The sequence below is a fragment of the Hipposideros armiger genome, unplaced genomic scaffold (genome assembly GCF_001890085.2).
Source record: "Hipposideros armiger isolate ML-2016 unplaced genomic scaffold, ASM189008v1 scaffold_552, whole genome shotgun sequence".
Lineage (NCBI taxonomy): Eukaryota > Metazoa > Chordata > Mammalia > Chiroptera > Hipposideridae > Hipposideros > Hipposideros armiger.
Genome location: NW_017731902.1, coordinates 567,881 through 584,442, shown reverse-complemented (window position 1 = coordinate 584,442; position 16,562 = coordinate 567,881). Strand labels below are relative to the sequence as shown.

Here is a 16,562-nt window from a genome sequence, read left to right as displayed (position 1 = left end):
TATCTATTACAATTCCCTTGACTCCACTCCCACACTATACTTCACATCCCGTGATTATATATATATATTCACTTATAGTTGACATACAATATTATACAACATCAGCTTCAGGTGCACAGTGCAGTGATCAAGCCTCTACCCCAGCCATGAAGCGGTCAGCCCACATTGCTTTTTGAGTGTATGCTTACTGGACATTTTGAAAGCTTAGTGGTTACCAGAGGGTAAGGGGGGAGAGGGGGTTAGATGAGGGTAAAAGGGATCAAATACATGGTGATGGAAGGAGAACTGACTCTGGTTGGTGAACACACAGTATAATATGTAGATGATGTATTACAGAATTGTACACCTGAAACCTATGTAACTTTACTAACCATTGTCACCCAATAAATTTGGATAAAAAAAAAGAAATAGAAAGCTCATAATGCAGATGTTGGCTTTTGGGATTGAAAACTACAAGCTGAAATAGAATGCTAAGGCATCCAAAACAAATCACTTGAACTTCTGCCCTGCATTTAACTTTCTCAATGCATTTCTTCAGAAGAACAGTTTCAGTAAAATGTGTTAACTGCAAATTCATTGTTTACATCAGCCTTCTTTAATATTTCATGGTGGGGGAAAAAATTACAGTGAATGAAAAAACATTCAGTAGTAAATTCTCCTGGTGTTTTCTACAATATTCCCTGGGGTCCATGTGGTTGAATCAACACAAAACAACACTGTTCTAAAGAAACCCGCTCATTCTAGAAATAACATGAAAACATCTTGCCTGTATGATAATTTTATTTATTTAAACCTGATGAACAGCATGGGCATACAAAACAGTCTTATAGCAGCCGTGCCAGCAGAATATTTTTATATGTCAGGCCGTATGCTGAGTACTAGCTTATAAGGGAAAATGAGACTTTGGTGAGAACTCTAGGATCTGAATCTGGAGGCAGCAATGTTTTAGAGTAATTTGAAAACTCTGTTGTGAATGAGTTTGTTACCCCATTAGGTTAGAGAAGTATGTGTGTTTCCTACACAAGGAGAGATGATCTCTCTACTCTACCTAGACTCCCAAAGCCATTTGCTTCAATTACATGACCTCCACTAAAGCCTGAAGGTCTGGCCTAGGATCTGTTTTCTATAGTTTTCTAAATGCTGATCCAGCCATTATTAGAGACTTGGCCTCTGAGCATCAGATTACTGCATTTCTTGTAAATGAGCTTAGTGGCAACAAAATCCAATTCATCTCTAGACATTGGGTTTTTTTAACTAAGCCCTTCTATTTTTCTGTTTCTTGGTTAAAGAAGAGCTGCAAATAAGTCCACGGGCCTATTTGGTTATGAACTTTACTTTCAAAAGATCTGATCGACCTTGTACCCTTTTGTCCTGTCTTAGATATTTGCTATGTATAATTTTTTTGGGTGGGGTGGGGGAGGCTCTACTGAAACGTCTTTTTTTTTTTTCTTAAGCAGAAAAAGCAGAAGATTAAGAATTAGGATATGTAGCCTTTCCTTTCATCTCTTAATCCCCCATGTATAACCCACTGCATTAAGATAATGCTTCTAAGAATGTGCTATGGGTTTCTACAACATGTGGACTGCTGGTGAGCTGGGATTGGCTTAACTACTATTTCTATGAGTTTGAAGAAATAAACAAGGATTAAAGACATAGAGAATGTTCATGAAATATATCTTCATTAGTTCATATGGTGCAAAATAAAACAGAGAGATTGAAATCAACATTTCTTAAACTGAATAAGATTTGGTTTAATTTGATGTGTGGCAAGAGAAAAGAACAGCCCCTCTTAGGGAAACAGACCGTTGCTCCTTGCTGCAAGGCTATGCATAACCTGTCCTTTTTCTGGTTTTGCCTGAATTGTCCAGAAGCTCAAAACCATTCTTAATGTTTAGTTACAGTGACTATGTTAATTTTAAAGTTTTAAGATCATTGTCATAATTTTTCTTTCTACATTATCATATATGTGTATATAAGGTTTGTATGATATATATATATATATATATATATCTATATCTTATAAAGCCATCTATAATTGTTTTGGGGAAGAAGTGAGATATAAATGTGTGGTAAAGAGCACATAAGATATGCAGGATGGTTCGTTTTCTGTCCATAACCTTTAGTTAGCATTTTCTTTTATCTCAAGGGAACACTGAAGTTTATTATGAGCAGGGGATTTAGAAAGATGACACAAAACAAATAACCAAATAAAAAAAAAAACCAAAAAAAAATAGGTCTTGAGAGAGTTGATTATGGTTCAGCAGGAGCAGTCTTTCAACTTCCCTCTCTTTCTAATACCAGGGATTTTACTCAGATTGCAAAGATGTGGTTGAGATGTAGTGACTTAGAGACCCAACATCTGTTAGCAGAAAGTAAGAGGGTTGCGATTACAATCTAAGTTTCAGAGCCTGGATGGTGGGCCTGACATTTGAGAAACTGGACAGGGCCAGCCCTTTGTCTCCCTCCCCTCTCTCTTCCCCCACTTCCCTCTCTAAGACCCAAGTTCTCATGCTGCCAGCCAGACCTGTCAAATTGAGAAAGCACTGAAGCCCTAGCCCCTTTCTTTTCTATTCTGCTGACCAAAATATAACCTTTCTGTGCCTGTTTCCTCAGGTCTCTGCTAGGAGGTGGAATCCAGTGTGAAAAAAAAAAAAAAAGTTCACAGTAAATATTAAATATTAAAAGAACTCATTTCCTTCTCAGATCACATAAGAACACCATTGTAATCACCTTTCCATATTGTTTCAATGTCCTGTGTGTTCTCTGGATTCAAGAATTGAGAAGTCAAATTAGTGATCAACCATCTCTTGCTCCCCCAGCCTTCTGTCCTCACCTTCCTGCCTCTCACTGATATGAGCCACCTGCAAATAATCTGGCCTCTGGCCTCTGGTCTTTCTCTTTGCACATGAAAAAGAGGATTTAAAGCTCTATTTGGCTCCAGTTGGTAAGAAGGGTTGGAAAGTAGGTAACCTCCTAATTGAGTATTGATTTCCTAATATAAATAGAAAAATTGTTAGAACATTTATGAGAGAAGAGTTCCAGGTTTAGTTGTTTGGAACATTTTGTTTCAGAAATAAATATCCAAAGATACAGTATTTTCATGAACCTATCTGCCTGCTATAAATGGGTAAGCTATGTTCGTTCACCTCTGTATAGAGACTTTGATGATTTCGCATAAAAGAGGAACTAGTAGTGAGTATTTGAGACATCCTGGCAGAATGGACTGGGGAGAGTGTAGTTAGCTTTCTTTGGTCAGGTAATCCCTTTGGATCAGACTATAAAGGGCAGCAATATCTTTACAGAATGTTGGCTTGGCCATGACCTATGTTTTGCCCTGCAGTTCCTGAAAAGGCTTTGTCATCACCCTTTTGTCCTTTCCCAAGTCATTTGAAAACATAAAAGAGAGAACAATGTGATCAGAGGCTCCAATTGTATTTATTGCTTAGGTACGGTGGTGGTAGACATAGGGGTATTTCCTTATTCTTTATGCCTTATATGTCTGAAATGTATCATCATAATGAAATGTTTGTTTAAAAAACTAAATAGCACAAATGGTTTTAGGGAATTAGTCCTACCTAGTCATAAGATTCATTTGCATAGATGCTAATATAGTTTCTATATTAATTGGGTCATTTCCATTTTTTTTCTGGTTACCTACCCCTTAAACAAACACATATGGGATTTTACAACTGTGACTAGGTGCTTCCCACTCTCTCTAACATATAGAAGAAAATCTGTGAGCACTGCCACTTGCTGAAAAATCAGCAGCTTCCATCTCTGTTGGTTGGGATGGTAATGAACACAAACGTGTTTTATCAATAAGCATGAGTATGTGCAGTGCTAACTGTATTCACTTCAAAAGCACAGAGAGTTTTATATTTGATTTAAAAAAAGCCAGAGCAGGGCCGGCTGAGTGGCTCAGTTGGTTAAGAGCTCGCTCAAGAGTTTGAGCTCTGAGCAACAGCGGTTCGAGTCCAGCCAGAGCTGAGCAGCCGCTGAGCTGTCAACAGGTAGCAGGATGGCTCAGCTAAAAATAAAAAAAAATAATAAATAAAAAAGCCAGAGCAGATAGTGTATGACAATTAGTATATTTTGAAAAGGATATGTGAAATATGCAGGAGAAAATTATTTGCCTGTAAGTAAGACTGGCAATCTACACCCACAGGCTGGATTGGGACTTCTTTCCTAAATATTTAAATGAGATGAGGGCTGTAGTGTTGATCATGGAACTCTTCCTTGCAGAGCCTCATGAGTGTTGGCCATCCTATTGGGGATAAACCATATAGCCTGGCTATCTGTATCCCAATCCATTGGCACATATTCAGTAATGCTTGTAAAAAAAAGAAGAAGAAAAAGAAGAAGAAGAAGAAGACAAACTGGTTCTTTGGAAGTGATGGAGAGGGGGAATTCCAGGAAAGAAAGCCAGAGCTAGCGTCTGAGTGGTAGCCAGGACCACCCCGTACGGCCATGAAATTTTGCTCTGCCTAACTCCTGGGGACAACATTCATAGATTCCAAAATGAATGGCACTGCCTGTAGTTGTGCAATGTCTCAGCCCTAGTGGTAATCATTTATTTGGTGATTTGGAAATGTTTCCGAAAGTATCCCCTGTAAGGGACAAAGGTCTACTGTGTATCTTATATACTTCACTACTAGTCCTGTAACTTGTATTGAGTAACTACTGAATAAATATCTATTCAGTGAAGAAAGGAGAGAAAAGCAACTTTAAAAAAAAAAACCACAACTTTGTTGAAATATAATTCATATATAAAACTTATTCATTTAAAATGTACAAGTCAATGATTTTTAGTGTATTTATGGAGGAGTACAACTATCACCACAATCAACGTTAAAACCTTGAAAAACCCCATAACCTATTAGCAGTCACCCCCTGTTCCCTCCTTTCCCCAGCTCCTGGCAACCACTCATCTACATTCCATCCCTATACATTTGCCTACTTTGAACATTTCATATAAATGGAATTGTGTGGCTTTTTGTGATTGGCTTCCTTCACGTAGCACAATGTTTTCAAGTTTCCTCCATGGTTTAGCATGTATCATTTCGTTTTATTGCCAAATTGCATTCCATTATATGGATATATCCCATTTTATTTAAAAACCAATTTTATTTATTTATTTATTTTTTTATTTTTTAAGATTTTATTGGGGAACTGGGGTAGGGGAACAGCATTGGGGAATTGGGGAAGGGGAACAGACAAGTTGCTGTCCTTTTGTCCTTCAGTCTAGTTGTGGAGGACATTGCTTCACTGGTCCATGTTGGTATTATCATTGCGCTCTTCCCGGGTGAGGTAGATCACTCGCCGGCCATTGGACAGCCACTCACGGTGGCTCATGGCAGCTCATGAAAGCTCCTGCCCGCTGCTGGCCAGCCCCACTGCAGCCTACGCTGTCGCCAGCGACTCATGGCACCTCATCTCTAGGTCGAGCTGTTGTTCACCATCTTAGCTGTCGAGGGCAGCATCACTGGCCCTCATGTGGGATCCGAACCAGAGCCCTTCTGCTCAGAGCTGATGTCCCAAGCCAACTCCCAACCAACGCGCCACTTGGCTGGCCCTATACCCCATTTTATTTATCTATTAATCCATTGGTAGATATCTGAATTATTTCTACTTTTTTACTATTATGAATAATGCTGTTATGAACATTAATGTACACACTGTTTTTGTGAACATATGTTTCAATCCCCTTGGTTATATACCTAAGAGTAGAATTACTGGGGAGAAGAGACCATTTTTAATTTAGAAATCTCTCCATTATTAACTAGTATGTTAAAAGGCATCTTATTAATGGTGTGTTTCTGGCACCAACTTTCCACCCCACCCCAGCCCCAGCCATGGTGTGAACTAGTAGGTGAACCACAGAAAATTGAATTGTACTAAATGTTTAGTCTCTTCAAATGGGGTCATACTTACATTGAATTCACTCTGATTTATTATTTTGCTACTGCACTTGGGACACAGACAGTATTCACTAAGAATTGGAACTATAGAGTGGAAACAGAGCTTCCCTGTTTCCATTAGTCAACTCTCAAAGGACGGATGGAGCCAATTTCAGATTATTCTAGGGGCTTTGCTCTCTTAGCTCCTTGCCATCCTTCTTTCTTCTGGCCTTTTTGCTTTTCATTAAAGCCACTTACTAAGCTAAGAGACCTGAAACACAGATAATTCAGCCAAAGTATTTTTATAGTATTTAGGTGAAAAGAAGTTTTAATATGTGTGGTATCATGGCTTTTATGTGCCTTGTAAATTGTGTTGTTTATCTAGCAACTATTAAGAAGTTGCATTCTGCTTCTTTCAACCTATTCTTAGCTTCTAGTATTGCGTATTACATGTATTATTAAGGATGATAAAAAGAACTTACAGTATTGGAAGCAAATTGTTTAAGTGTATATGTTATATCATTTAGCTTTTAAAAAGGAGGCCACTAAGTGAGAATAAGGACCACCAGAAATATTTGTTTAAATAGCCATATTTTTATCTTACGAGTGATTTTATACATAGGTGCTCTGGTTATAACTTTGCAAAGTGAACATTACCTGAAGGTTGAGATTCTAGGATTAATAGACTTGTCAAAAGTCTGATTTTTTAATGAGTCAAAGCTATTTGAACTGTGCAGACATTAACAATTTTCTTAGAGGCATGTATACTTCAGTAGGTTATAAAGAGTAGGCGGTAAGAGGGATGCTGTTTGACTTTTAAGAACATTATTTCATTGAAGAGGAATAAAATATGGACTCCCCTTTAAGCAAAGCAGTTTTCATTTCTATTGTCCAGATTTCTTAAGACTCTGATAAAGCATTAGCCCCACCGTATCAAGCATCCCCCATATATTCTTCTTGGACTGTTTTCTACAGAATGAAATTGGTTGATTTATAGACTGGCCTGAGGTTTTGAATAGAGAGCCTTGGGGGAATGTTTAGGATGTGTTCCAGCAAGCCATCAAGACTGTTGACAGGTGGCCAAGCCGAGGGAAAGAGTATTAGTAATAACAGCTCACACTTACATAGCTCTTAATCATATGTCAGGCCGTGCCCTAAGCACATTACATGTATCAACTCTCATGATTCTCACAGCAATCCTATGAGATCAGTCAGTCTTTATCCTTAATTTAGCTGAGGGAACTTAGGCACAAATAAAGAAAGGGACTTGTCCAAGGTCACACAGCCAGGATCTGAACCCAGGTGGTCTAGTTCCAGAGTCCGTACCCCTAACCACTAAGTGTTCCTGCCTGGAGAAACCCTCACGCCTGCCTGTGACCAGAGCTCTGGAGGAAGGCGGGAGGCAGGGTTCAGCTCCCTCCAGCACGTGGCCAAAATGAACTAGTGAACCGAAGCATTGTCCTGGCCTTTCATTGCTTGGATAATTTCATAGGGCGAAAGAAGCGTTCATTATGGATGGAATTCTTTTCTAACTAGAAGGTATCTGCAGGGTACAGGTCTTGCTTTCTTTAAAATATACTTTTTATTATTTTTTTGAAACAGATAAGCATGCAAGTATGCAATAGTCTATTATTATAGTTGGTTTGTGGAAACTGGCAACAGAGTCAAATTAAGAGGAACTGAAATTTGAAGATGAAAAAGCGAAGTCACAAGACCATAGCAAAGTGAGAAGAATGTAATTTGTGTGTGCATTTCATCCCTGATGTGACCTTCAATCTCCAGGACTTAAAATGTACAGAAACCATCTAACTGTGGCATAAGGAAATAAAAAGCCACCACGTCTTCTCATTCCTGCTTTTTGAAGGTGCACAGATGTCAGATGAAGATAAATACTCTCATCAGCTTCTGGAAGCATAATGTGCTTTGAAAGAGTGAGTCAAGACATGAGTCAGAGTTTACGACCTCAGAGCCAATGAAGGTCTTCTTGAGGACAAAATGAGGTTTTAGAATTGTGGAGAAAGCTTTCTTGAAGAATGAGCATAGCCCAAAATGTTGCCCCAGCCTTCGGTCTCTCCTTAGTCAAGGAGAGAAAGACAAAGGGTCAGTTCATAAAATGGATATTGAGTGGTGGATTAGAGCCAATGGAATAGTTGAATTTTATTTCACCAATTGAAATCGGCTCACTGAGGGCAGGAACTATGTGTATAGTACCCACCCATCTATCCTAATATATAGTAGATAGAGTGCCTGCTACTTAATAATAAGAATAACAAAAAATACATAATTACCATTTATTGACACTTACCATTTGTGCTATGTAGTATTATCCCTCCATTTTATGAATGAATAAACTGAGTCTTGTAGAGTCAAGTTAGTAGCTGAATATCACACAAATCACTTAAGAAGTCCACTTTCTTACCCACTGCAGCCCATTGTAATTGACCTTAAGGATTAAGCTGAAGGTTTTGAAATATCTTCTGTAGTTAATGGGGGAATCCTTGAAAGTTTTCTGAATAGGAAACATGAAAAAGTGGTATCTGGGTTGAGGGCAGAAGGCTTTGGTGGCTTTTGTACTTTAGTCTGCCTTGAAAAGATAAGGGTGGGAATTAATATTCCAGGTTAGAACCAAAAGGAGAAGAGAGTAGATGACACCCTGGGAAGGGATGGGTGATCTTGAGATGTGGGGACTGGCTGGTTATGGGAATTAGGGAAAGGACTGAGTCCAAGATGACCCTGTGGTCTCCAGAGTAGTGACAGAGAGTCCCTGACATAATGAATAGAAATCGGGAAATCAGGAGGTAAAGCCAGTGTAGAAAGGCCTGTGGTGATGGCAGGACACTGAAGTGCAGTGTAACCAGGTAGTGCGAAGTGTGGCAGAGCTTTTCTTACTATCAGAGCCTTTGTCTCCCTCCATAGAAGCTAAAAATTCTGGATTCTTGCTTTCGTAGACTCCCTTGCATGTGTCTCCTTTGTGTCTCTGGTCATGAGACACAAGCGGATATCTGCTGGGGGTTCCTATGAAAGATTTTTCTCTCTGATGATAAGAAGTCTAGTAAGGAAATTCTTTCTGCTTTGGCTTTCAGATGCAAGTTTATCATACAGGGAGCTGCTGCAGCCATCCTGTAGTCTTGAGGCATAGGCCTAGAAGACAGGTGAGAAGACTCAGAGCCCTAACACTGGGGACCTCCTGAAACAACAACCCTGGGACCATGCATCTCTTGACTTGTCATGTGAAAGAAAGCAAAGCCCTTTGTTCCAGACATTTTTAGATGGATATTCTGTTATTTATAGCCAGAGCATCCAAACTGATGTAGACTTTATGCAGGTTCCAGAGTTCCTTGGAATCCATGCCTGCTATATTTTCTCTTTTAAACATTAATTTTGGAAACATGCCACAGGGGGAGTGAACGTCAGAGCTGTCACTGAAGCCTCCCAAATAGTAGGAGTTCCTAAAAAGGAGAAAGCACTTTGGATGCCATTTCTAAAAAGTGAGGGCTCTTTAACAAAAGTCTCTAATGGCCAAAGAGCCTGGCCTAGATCTTAGACCCAGCTGGCTGCTAGGTGGGAGTCCTTGGTAGGTTGCAGAGTTGCAGTGTGTTTCTCAAACGACAACAGGGCTCATTAGGAAACTGCAGCATTCCCATGGCCCTTAGATACAAACTAGGCAGAGGAAGCATTTTCTTCTTTCAGAATGGCTGCTGTTTTCATTTGCTTACTCCCACCTTCCTTGCATCTGCTGGTGTCTGTTGGCAGGGAGGCATGTTTAGCCCAGTGATGGATATGCACTAACTAGAATTGGCCTGCTTTGTGGGGCTTTTGAATTGCAGCAAGTGTGCATGCATTCAGAAGGTATGAAGGACTGATTGATGGAGAAGTAATGGATTGCAGAATTTTAAAATGAGGCTAAAAAGGTACAGGCTAGATTTCACAAAAGCCAACACTTTCTTTATTATACTCTTCTAGCTATTCCTTTTATACTTTTTAGGTTTACAAAATTCGTTTAGAATTGAGGACACACTTCACCATCTGGGTCCTGAAGTTTGGTGTTTTATATGGAAAGTCTATGGTAAGAAAATATTTGTGAGGGAGGAAGGAAAAAAAAACATGCTAGATAGATTCTAGTCCTGATTCTGCATTAATAACTGCCACCCAGGGGAAATCATTTAATCTTTCGGAGCTTCCATATTTGTCAATGAAAATGTTTGCCTAAATTATGTGTAAGATCCTGTCCACATGAGCTTCGAGTTTCCACTACTGTTTGGAGTTTCCAGCACAGATTCCTGTGTTCTATCAGGAGTGGGGTGGGAGTGGGTCTTCCCTACATGCTTCTCAGAGAACACATCTGAAGACAAATAAAAATCTTGCTGGAGGTAAAATCTCAACAAAATTTGTTTCTGATGATGGGATGCTAGGTTGGAGATGCTTCCTCCCACCTAGGTGTCTCACTGGACACCTAATTAAATTTGAATTTCAGGTAAACAAAAATTTTATTTATTTTTTTAATTATAAGTATATCCCAAATATTGCATGGAGTCTACTTAAACTAAAAAATGATTCGTTATCTATTTGAAAGTCAAATGTAACTGGGAGTCCAGTGTTTGTATTTGCTAAATCTGGCAACCCTAATTGATAATAATGGCATCAGCCTACATTGCTTGAGAAAGGGTAAAGGAAGAACTGTTGGGGGGCTTTGTAGGTTTGATAGATCTGATGTCCTGACTGGGGGCAGAGTGGGTTCAGACAAAGGTGAAGGGAATGAAAAACCTGAGGTATAGACCAGAAGCTGGATGAGAAGCCCTCTCCTTTCTTGCTCTTCACTTAAACTTGAACGTCTCTGCTACTCCCTTTTCACCCTTAATTGCCTTTAACATAAAATGAAAATATTAATTTTTTTATTATAGGCTGTAGTTATGACACCCTTTTTATGGTCCTTGTTCTGAATTTTGAAGAAAGTGGGTTGGCCCTTGTTTATTTTTCTGTCTCCTTGCTCACTGCCCCTTCCCAAATTACATTGATTTCTGCGGGTGTATGACCTAGATTGATTTAACCCCACCCCCAACCCCCCGAACTGGCTATGTCTCAATAGAAAAATGATTGCCAAATTTCTCAAACTCCTTTGTAAATGTCTGGGTCTTTTCAGATTTTATTTATGCTCATCAGTTATTTGTACACTCTTTACCCACATAGCATGTCTTTACTGCAAGGCAGTAAAAAGCATGAGTCTTTACAGCAAAGAGAGGGACAAAGTTTTACTTGGGTTTTCACCTGGTGTGTAGCTAGCCGCCTGTAGCACTTCAGAGGCAGAATCAACATTGTGCACTACTAGCTTTGTTCCAGTTTGTCAAACAAGATCACTTAACACCTCTGGGTTGGGCAACTGAGAGCTTTCCCATGAAATCAGAGGACTGCCCAGCTGGAGGAATGGAGGAGGCCTCTCCCAGATGGTAAGCATTTCAGAGCACTAGGCCCTTATGTTAAAAGTAGCAAGAGAATGAACGGGAAAAAGACAGAACATGCTGATATTGACACACATGTGATACAAGATATGGCTGAGGTAGGTGTCTCAGGATAAGGGGATGTCCCCTCCCCCCAAATATTGGCAACTCGAGAATAGCTACAAACCCTGGCTTTTTAGTAATTTATCCCAAGATCAAGTAGCAGGAAGGGCTCTCTGTGGTACCCTCTGTGTGGTGGTCTCAGTGGTCCTCAGGTTGTATAGCCTTTGGTGCCCAACTCGCCAGGTATGAAATTTGGCAAATAAAAAATCATTGGTCAAGGTCAGTTCTAAAAGTGCTGCTTAAGTTTGTTACCTATGCAATCTGGTTCAAAGGGTGAAAGGCTCTTTTCTTAAAAAAAAAAAAACCTCTTACTTACTTGACATGACATTCCTGCTAATGAGCCCAAAACATTCATTCAGAAAAGCTTTCTTCTATGTGCTAGGCACCAGGAATACTGAGAAAAATGAATGGCCCCCACAACCTGGGAGCTTCCAAAATAAACTAAGCTGATGATTAAACTACAGTGTAACAAGCATTGAGCTGATAGCTTGCACTGGGTGGGGAGGGTGTTGAGGGTGGGGGAGTAATACTGAGGGGTTCAGCAATGAGAGGAAAACTATAGATGTAGGTAAGGTTGTGCACTTGGAAGTTGTAAGAGCTGCTGTTTATGCCATGCCCAGGTCCCCTTGACTGGACTGGTGTCCCCAGCCCTGAGCTGCTGTGAGTATTGGCTGTAAGGCTCCCAGCTGCACTCTCCCGTGGAAAATTGCCTTCTGCTGAAAGGTTATGTACCCTTCCCCAGGGATGGCCTATAGCCAATGACTGATGGATAAGAGAGTCCAAAAATCTGGCCTTCTTGCCTCAAAGGGAACAGCTCTGTGGTGCTCTTCATGCTCCAGAGATCCTGTGGGGTAAGCTGAGAATAGACTGCAGCTGGGAGCCTTACCTCTTATCTTCTGTGCCATCCTGCCTCCTTCATTTCTGTATAGGTTTCTCCGGAGAACACCTCTCAGTAAATCACTTGCCCATGAATCCCTGTCTCAGGCTCTTCTTCCAGGAAACCCCATCTGATGAGAGAGGAGCAGGAAGTTGATGTGGGCTCTTATTTTCTCTGATGTGGGAGACATAGTAGAAAAGGGGGTTGAGAAGATTGGTGAATGTCTGATGTGGGGCGTGTGTGGCTCACGTGGGGAGCAGGCGCAGCACTGATTATCACCTTAGGTGAGAGACCATGGTATTTTCGTGGCACTAATCTGAACTGTGGTATCATTTTCTTCAGCACTCAGCAGCATAGATATAAAAACAAAAGTAGATGACACGAGGTCGTAGTGCTGGCAGATAGATGGATGCCCTAGGAAGACAAGGGACCAGGCACGATAAGAAAGGACTTGAAGGTAGGGAGGAACAGGAAGGGAGATACTGGAGGTGTCGATGGACCAAACCATTGTCAAGATCAAAGATTATGTGTGACGAGCACAACACAGAACTCACGGCAAGATTAGGGGGCTAGAAGGGTCTGTTCAGAGTTTGGAACAAGAATTCAAGATTTGAAGGATAGAGCATTTCCGCCATAGCATAGGTGTCTGAATCAAGTGGAGGGGAGGTTTCTGGGGGGAGGAGGTCAAAGCACTGCAGTGTTAGGGTGTTGGATGGGCCATCCTTGTGGATGTTGTCAGCACCGAGGAGTGGTGGGGAGCAGAGAAATTCACACTGAACATGCAATCTTACCCGCTCCAAGCCCCAGAGATGCCATCCATTCCTGTAGCTAAGACTTTGTACAGTCAGTGTTCCTAGTGAAAGCACCAGGCACAGACAAATTATTGGAGGTACAGGATTTCCTAGTGAGACCCTTTATCTTGGTGGTATATAACCCAGACCATTTGTTAACTTAAATAATTTCCATCTTTTGGTTTTCATGGTTTCACAGGTTCTCCTGGACTAGTTGACCTTCTTATTGGATATCTCTAGAGAACTCCTCTTATTTGAGATATCTATCTAGCTAGCTATCATTTATCTATCTATCATCTATCTATCTAATCTTTGTTTCCATGTGACACTCTAATCTCCTAAGCATCTTGCTGACCCAGGCATTGAAGAATAAGGAACACCATGATACTATATGAGAGATAGTTGATGTAGTGGTAAGGATAGGATTTGTGCCTTTACTTCTGCCTGGAATGTTCCTTAGTCCCTTCTTCATTTAGTTAATTCTTACTCGTCCTTTGGGTTTAGCTTTACTCACTCTTTCTGTTCTCCCCAGATTATTTTAAGACCCCTTCCCCCCATGATATATTCTCAAGCACCTTATTCCCCTTTGTGACTTTTATCACAGTTGTAATTAAACAAACAAAGTGTTAGGTAATTCGCCTGATGGAATGTAACCTCTCTAAGGACAAGGACCATCTCTGTGTCCCTAGCTCCTGGCATAGTGCCTTACATAAACACAGTGCTCAAAAAATATTTGTGGAACAAATAAATGAATGTATAGTGAACTGAGAATTAGGAAAGCTCCAGTTCTAGTCCTAGATCCGTTTGCACTTAGCTGTGTGATCTTGGACAAGTCACTTCAGCTCTCTGAGCAGAGTTCTTTTTACTCATTTTAACACTGTATGAGTTTTGATTTCACAGCATATCAGCTAAACACCTTAACATCTCTTAACCCCAATAGTATATCTGGGCTAACTAAAGCTTCGCCTGGAACTTCTTAAAATAGCTCATTTGTAGAGAAACCATTTTCCTTTCTGTTTTAGTAATATATTTCTAAGTAACAAATAATTCCCACATTTAGTGGCTTAAATGATAATTATGTCAAAGTAAGAAAAAATGTAGTAATAAGTGAAAACCAGTGAAATAGAAACAGAAAAACAAGGAGGCAAGGCAGTGGACCATGGGGATGTTTGAGGAAAGAATAGCCAAGGCAGAGGGTACTGCTAGTCCAAGGGCTAGAAAGGGCGTGCCTGCCGTGTTAGAAGATCAGGAAGGAGTACCTGAGTGGCTGGAGCAGAGCAAGCAAGGAGGACACCAGTGGGCAGCCGGATCATGTTGGGACCCTTGGCCAACTAAAGAACTTCGGCTTTTCCCCTGAGTGAGATGGGGAACCACCAAATGGGTTTGAGCTAAGTGGCCTGATTGAAAGTCTTCAGTCCTTTCCTTTGTGTGAATTCCAGTTTGTTTTCTTGACTGTAGTCATGCAGGTTTGTATTTTCCTGGGTCATGAGATAGAACAACCCACATTTATATGATCAGAGATAGGCTGCTTCTTTGGACAGGTTTTTATTTCAGGTTTGTAGATTGACAGTTTGCACTTTTGGTTCCCAGGGTGTTCACACAGATAGGGGTGACCACAGTGTCCTAATTGCAATTTACCTGCTGTCTGCCTACCTTGCCTTTCAGCTGGACTGAGGATTAGATAGATAGACAGCTCAAGGAAGGTGATAGAAAGATGGATGGATGGATAGAGAGAGAGAGAGAGAGAGAGAGATAGGATGAGGGAGAGATCTTTACTTTTGGACAGCTTATAAAGAAGACTGGCTGACTTTTCCTTTCATTGTGAATTACATAGAGTTTGAAAGTTGCATGCTTGAATTAATGTTACCTTAATCTCACCCTTAGTCATCAAATATATTCTAGTTTAACAAAATAGTAAGTTGGCTTCTGCTTATCTCCCAGAGTCCGGGGAACGCTATGGAAATTTGGCACTGGGATATTACCAGTGGATGAGAGGCATGTTTACTGAGTAATGAGGGCAGCTAACAAAACTGAACTTTGCCCTTTCAGCATGGGAATACTCAATAATGCCTGGATCTTTCCTTTTGTGTTCCGGTTTTATGCAAACACAAATTACACTCTTGTTGACTTGACTATAACCCATGAAACTGAAGAAGGGGAAATTTGAGTCCCATAGAAGGCAGTTTCACCAAGCCTGCCTCTTGCATTTGTGTGACAGAAACTGAGAGCACCTGTATTTTCTAACCGGTTTTAGGAAGGAAGAAACGTGCCAGAGGTAATCAGTACAGGCACATGATATGAACAGACAAAGCTACTTCTTTAAAATCATACATTTTAGAACAGGAAGCAGTCCAAGAAAGCCTCCAATCCCCCCTCACTGTACAAATGAAGAAAGTGAGGAAAGCCCAGCAGTGCCTGTTCACACCTAATATCAGTCTGTACTAATTGTGGGAAGCCATGTGTCATCATAGAAATAGCACAGGCTTTGTGGAGGTCTGACACCTACTAGCTGTGGCCTTGGGCAAATTATCTTATCTCTTTGCCTTGCTTCCCTCATCTGTCCCTACCTTGTGGGCTGGTTGTGGGAATTTCACAGCATAACATGTAAAGTTTTGGCACAGAGTAGATACTCAATAACTAGTAATTATGATTAGCTCCCCTTTGCCGCCAGTCATAATACATTTACACAAATACTTAATATAACGGCAGGATTTAAAAATGTCAACCAGTGGTGAACTTGTTTCAAGCAATATTCAGTACACTAAAATTTTAATATAATTCAGGCAGCAAACATTTGTATATAGAGTATAGTGTTAGGCACCATATAGTTAGCTCCAAGATAAATAAGAATGAGATATGGTTCCTGGTTTTCAGGATGAGTACAGACATGTGTAACATAGGGCTGTATTTCAGTGAAGGCCGTGTTAAGTGACGCTACAGAGAAGTGGACACAGGTCCGTGGATGCACAGAAGAGGCTCCTCCTTTTGGATGAGGTGCTGGGAAGTCTTCTTGGAGAAAGTCACATTTGAGAGGCTTCTTGGAAGGTTCTAGAAAAGAGGTTAGGAAACATTCCTGTTCAAAGGGGCTTCTCAAGCACAGGCACAATACAGGATATATTTAGATTAAACTCCTCTGTTTAAGCAACCATAGGCTGTGTAAAGGAGAACACTTAAAATAATAGTAGTTGCCAATTATGGAGCACTTGTTAACCTGCTAAATCCTCCTCATGTATTAATTCTTTTGCTTGTTATACAACTCTGCGAAATAGATCATTATTATTATCTCCATTTTATTTATTTATTTTTTTTTTAATTTTTTTTTAAAAGATTTTTTATTGGGCAATTGGGGGATGGGAACAGTGCTGGGGAATTAGGGGAAGGGGAACAGACAAGTTGCTGTCATTTTGTTCTTCAGTCTAGTTGTGGAGGACGTTGCTTC

The 16,562-nt window shown here is 40.4% G+C and overlaps 1 protein-coding gene across 1 annotated transcript in view; it reads left to right on the top strand.

Annotated features, from left to right (window-relative positions):
- SHROOM3 (shroom family member 3) overlaps nt 1-16,562 on the top strand; it is a 336,716-nt gene that overhangs the window by 32,446 nt on the left and 287,708 nt on the right. The gene's annotated exons all lie outside the window — the stretch shown is intronic.